The sequence below is a fragment of the Atta colombica genome, unplaced genomic scaffold, assembly GCF_001594045.1.
Source record: "Atta colombica isolate Treedump-2 unplaced genomic scaffold, Acol1.0 scaffold109, whole genome shotgun sequence".
NCBI lineage: Eukaryota > Metazoa > Arthropoda > Insecta > Hymenoptera > Formicidae > Atta > Atta colombica.
In genome coordinates, this window is record NW_017259194.1 from 456,924 (window position 1) to 462,739 (window position 5,816).

At 31.1% G+C, this 5,816-nt stretch overlaps 1 protein-coding gene across 9 annotated transcripts in view; it reads left to right on the plus strand.

Annotated features, from left to right (window-relative positions):
* LOC108693465 (dihydropyrimidinase) overlaps positions 1-5,816 on the plus strand; it is a 27,731-nt gene that overhangs the window by 2,492 nt on the left and 19,423 nt on the right. The window lies entirely within an intron of this gene.

Consider the following 5,816-nt stretch of genomic DNA (forward strand, 5'->3'; position numbering starts at 1 on the left):
AAATTATTCTCTACTAAAACAGCGAAGTCTGTAGCTAATTCATACTGTTGATTTTATGGCGATTCGATGATTTTATTATCTTTTATCATTTATACATACGTATGTACCTATATAAATTGCATGAAGAGTCAGAATTTAAAAATATTCAAAAGTATGTCGTATATGAAAATTACGAAATAGAAAATCTTGATCTAAATCTAAATTTTACATCTCACATTAATGATACATTGAATTTTTTTAATAGCCTACAGAATTACACAATGTTTTTAAAGGATATATTATATGTATACGAGATAGTCATCATAGAAATAAGAAATGCTCGCTTGACACGAAAGATAAGCGTTAAATAATGTTTACGCTGCAATTTTGTGTACACATAACCATTGTGAGGCACCGATTTAGAAAATGTAGGGCATCATTTGCGGAAGCTATACCTACACTCTACACTAGACACGTTTCTATGATGTGCCAACGTCAATAGAAACGATAAAATAGAAAGAAGCGTCGTCATTAAGTAACGCCTATATCGACAATCTATTGTTAGGTTGCAGTCTCTATAGTTCGAGCTTGAATAGTTATTATGTGGCATCGGAATAAATATAAAATGTGACGAACATTCGTAAAAAAAAAGCGTGACCATTGTAACATCTCAGCTAAAATGTGACAAATGAAAGTAGTGTTGTCTCGTGGCAAGGTTAGTGTCCTATTGTGATTCGTAATCCATTTTTTAAATAAAACGAATCTAAACGTAAAGTTAAAGGTAAAGAATCAAAAAATTAGAATTAAAAAAAAATTTCTAGATCTTTTCGACAACACGAATATACCTTATTATTACATTTGCATTATCGAAAAGCTTTAAAGATTTTTGTTTTTATTGATTAATTTTAATTCGATGATGCTAATGAAAGATTTAAATTCCAATTTTAGCCTCTTGTCTTTAATTAGTACGTACTAGTTACTACCTATTGAAAGTAGAAAGCTCTCTCTCTCTCTCTCTCTCTCTCTCTCTCTCTCTCTCTCTCTCTCTCTCTCTCTCTTCCTCTTTCTCACTGATTCTGCAAACGGAACAATCGTCATACCGTTAGATTCAAGCACTAACTACATTTAATTTAACATTATTTATTAGAAAAATCTGCATTGTCTTATTGGAACTTTAGAATTTTCTAATTTCTAGGAATAGTTAAAACCTCCAACTCATCATATCTTGAATGCAATACTTATCAATTGTTTTTCTTCTTCGTTAGGATCGGCAAATAATTACAGATAATGAAGATTCGTTGAAAAAGAATAAAGGACTTGGAAATTTGTATCGATACGTTCCTCAATTCAATCTATACAGATTTTATATCTATATAGATTTTGATAGAAAAACTCAAGCAGAAATACTTTTAATGTGTTTAGGATTTGCAATATAGATAATATAACACAGTAGAAGACATGATGGAAAATGCACAGGGAAAATCATACGGTACTGAGAAGCGGTGAACGGTGCGGTCAGAAGTGACGCAGGGTCGGCGCAGCGCTCTGCGAATCAATAGTTCGTCGACTCGACTCGCCGACCTAATGTCGGGAAAACTCTCTGCCGCGCCGGTAAAATACGTTTGCGGCATTGACGGTTTTCAGATCGAAAAATCGTAGTATATCTAGGCTGCTATTCAATCGCAGCCTAGACAGCCTCTACTAATCCGCGAATTGTTTCGGATTATGCCGATTTTTGCGAGAGTAAAAATATGAAAAATTAACCGGAGACATTTCTGGCGCCCGCGTGATTCTTTTCGACGGAAAGAAACGCGACGAGAAGAATCTTCCTGTTGAGACGAAAATGTCGTTGATTAGAAATTAAGCAACACGTTCCCCAATCATTCGACAATTTTTTTTATCTTTACAATCTCTCACGAGCGAGTACGAATGAATACGGGATAAACAAAGACGTGATTTGCGACGATGCGTAAAAAATGACGCGATATACTCGATGTACAATCACATGGAAAATGTATATATATTATTAATTTAATTGTATTATTCGTGTAAGGCACGCAATGAAAGAGATATTGTGGAAATAGCAGAAATAAATATATATTAAATATTAAAGAAATAAAAAAATTAGAAATAAAAATTAAACAAATAAAATATTCATTGTGCATTTCTTCTATTCTGCGTTGGACTTTTATAATATTTTATTACACGTTTATTTCAACAGAGAACACGTTATTTTTATTGCCCCTAATTAGTCAATAACATAATAACCATTTTAATCATTAAATATACAAAGTATTTAAAAATTCGTGCCCGCGAAGTACAAGATGTGATACTTTATGCTAAAAAAAAAACAACTTTTTTCTTTTGCAAAATTGCGTCTAACAAGTAGTTCTGGCAGGAGAGCAGGTTGAAATTAACAAATAAAAATTATTTATCGGATGCAGTTTTGTTAAAGGAAAAAGTTGTTTGTTTTTAGTAAAGTATCACATCTTGTACTTTGCGGGCGCGAATTTTGAAACACTCTGTATAGAGTCTACTTATTCTGTTGAAATTTGTAATTATAATTATTAGTATTTTTACCGAGCATTATAAGAAACTAACAGCAGTTTGCCAAATTAGAATCCAAATTAATCGTCGGGTAAAGTAAATTAAAAGATTTTTATTCGATTGTTTAATTAGATAATAATTAATATAATACTTTGTAAACTATCTATTATTTAATATTACTGTTTGTAAGAATTTATAGTGAATTTATAAACTGCTATGCTATTTGCAGGATATAAGTGTGTTGCATCTCATATTTAAGCATTTAATGTTGTCATTTGATTTCTACGAAATAATATTCTGTTATTTTCATACAATCAATATATTGTATTCCAAATCGAATGTAAACATTGTATTCTGTATTCTCGGATTTACTACTCGATCATTAGAATTTTTTTTCTGAAAAAAATTCTAAAAAATTCTTCACTTGAAAAATTCTAGCACTTCCTATCAAAAGATTACAAGTCCATTAATTAGTACAATTTATAATGTTATTATCAATTAATACAATTTATATTAGTCAATTATTGATGTATGATAAGCTATCATGATTTCGATGCGACACATAGTATGACTAAATTAAAAGATTGACATATATGGCTTTCGAAGCATGTCGTAGTATACTATTATTCACGGCAATTTTTGCTAGTTACTTATCTTGCTCTGCTTCCTTTTGTTGCTATTTGCCTAGTTTTAGAGTTTTATCTAGCTATTGTTGATCGAAACAATCTCATCCCTTCTTAAAAATCCCTTCTTATCGTTCATCATTGCGTTTTCACGATGATGCACTATGCAAAATTCAATTTGATTAGGTCGCTAAGTCGGTCAATCGAAACGCGGGTTGCCGGCATCAATTCTCAAACATAAATGCCGTGATAGAGGAAGCCAGGTGTGACTTATGTTCAATCATTTCCTGTGCATGTATTTACGACACGAATGTAGAATAGACAGGCGGATCGTTCTTCTCTTCGCATAAAACCCATAGAATATGATGTTAATAGATGTAATAGATGTAATATAAACAAGATCAATATATGTATTAACGATTGCAATCTTCTTAACGTGTGTCAGTTAAGAAATAATCAAAGCGTATGCCTACATATAGAATAGAAATAAATTTGATTATTGTGGTTTCTCATTAAAATGAGATGTGAGAAACGTTGGATAATATTTTGCGTTTAAGCAATTCAATGCCAGTTTTACGCGTGTGCATCTTTGCGTGATCGTTTTACGTAGCACACGAAAAAACACGATCGTGGGATACGGTCCAAGGACAACAATGTCGTCTCAAAGAGAGCTCTCGTACATTTCATGCGCAGTCATGAATTAAATGCACGCATGTGTCCGCATACGGTATCTCTCATTAAGAAAAATGACGTAATTACTCGATAGGCGTCAATCGTACGATAATTGAGAAGAAGCAGTTTACCTTGCGTAACTATTGAGTTCTTTTCCAGACGCAGATTAATCTGCGTGTCTACATATTTGTTAAGTACTGTGGTTACATTTGGAAAAAATTAAAAACGATTTACGAACTAGACCACTTTTCTTGAGAAGCACTTTAATGTACAATATTATTATTATTATTATTATTATTATTATTATTATTATTATTATTATTATTATTATCCTATTCATAATTTTTTGTGAAATTTAGATATTATTGTATACTTATATACAGTGAGTGCAAAAAGTATTCGTACAGAGAAAATGTTTTTTAAAAAAACTTTATTTTCAAAAAATAAATATTATCCAGCGACAAATGAGTAATCGAACTGATAGAGTCGAATCGATAGCGATACAATGATTTCAACATCAATTTGACGATTCAACGTAATTTTAATTGATGATCATTTCTTACTGAGTAATTAACAATTTATTTATAAAGAATAAAATAGATTGTATATTTCTTAAAAAATTATATATACCAAAAAGATGTGTATTAATTATAGAAAATGTGTAATCTGAAAAATAAGCAAAAATTAAAAAATTACATTGTTTAGATGCTCAAAAAGTAATGCGTACAACCAAGAAATTTAGCTTCTAAAATCAGAAACACAGACGAATTTTGTTTATGTTAGAACAGAATGTGTTCATTGTATAAAATTGCTAATTAATGTTTATTTTCTACAAATAAAACTTTTTTATAATAAATTTCCTTATACGAATATTTTTGCACTCACTGTGTGTTCCTTATAACAAATCACATTTATCATGTTTAACGATAAAGAATCTTTAAGGATAGAAAAAAGTTTCTTAATCATACATTTTTAGTTTATAAGTTTTTAATGTTTGATACTCTTTTTGAATGCAAAACATTAAATACATCAAATGATTGTATAATATCTTAGTTTGGCCGCCGCGTGTGTCTCACACTGTTTGTCGAGTCAACCTGCATCGCAATTGTTTAAAATTACCGGTAGACGTAGAGAACATTTTTCATTTCTTATAAAAATAAAAGATACCTCTATAAATTTTTTTTTTATTATAGAGCTTTTAATTATAATTTTTTGCGACCTAAATAAGCATCTTTCGTACATGAAAAATCGCGTTTGGCATTACACTTTCAATTAAATTAAATGAGTGATGTGAATTAAATTAGATGCGAGTTACAGTTTCTAAAAATAGTTCCCATTAGCTTCTCCTCATTAACAAAGGAAACAACATGTCGCATAGATATTGCAAGAAAATAACGGACATTTGTTGGGATCGATCTATCTGCATTCTCGCGTCTAAAAGAGGAATCCTATTCTCATACTTTGTGAGAGACCTTGAGAGATGAAGAGAAAGAAAGAGAGAGAGAGAGAGAGAGAGAGAGAGAGAGAGAGAGAGAGAGAGAGAGAGAGAGAGAGAGAGAGTATAGCAGGTTCTGACACGCCAAATTGCTGCTCACAGTCTAATCGTAAGAAGATATTCGCGATAAGGGATTTTCACTTACAAGTTACAACCATCGTGTCGAATCGTGCCGGCGAATTTGAAACATATAGGCAGGAAGTGTCGGAGACTATTGATTTTAACCAGGGCCCCTGGTTTGGCTTGACACAACCCGCATTTTACAACGTATTAGTCGCTTTTATACAGCGTGAATATTGCTTCACATATTATATAATATAAACAGTAACTTATATATTGTACACAAAGTATTTTTATGAAAAAAATCTATATCGTATTAAGTTGAAAGATTAATTGTTTCTAATTAATTATATTAATTGTCTGTCTTATCGTACATTTGGCATCTTCTTACGAGACTCTAAAAAAGTTTGTTCTAATCGTTTGGAACTTTTGTGCTAATA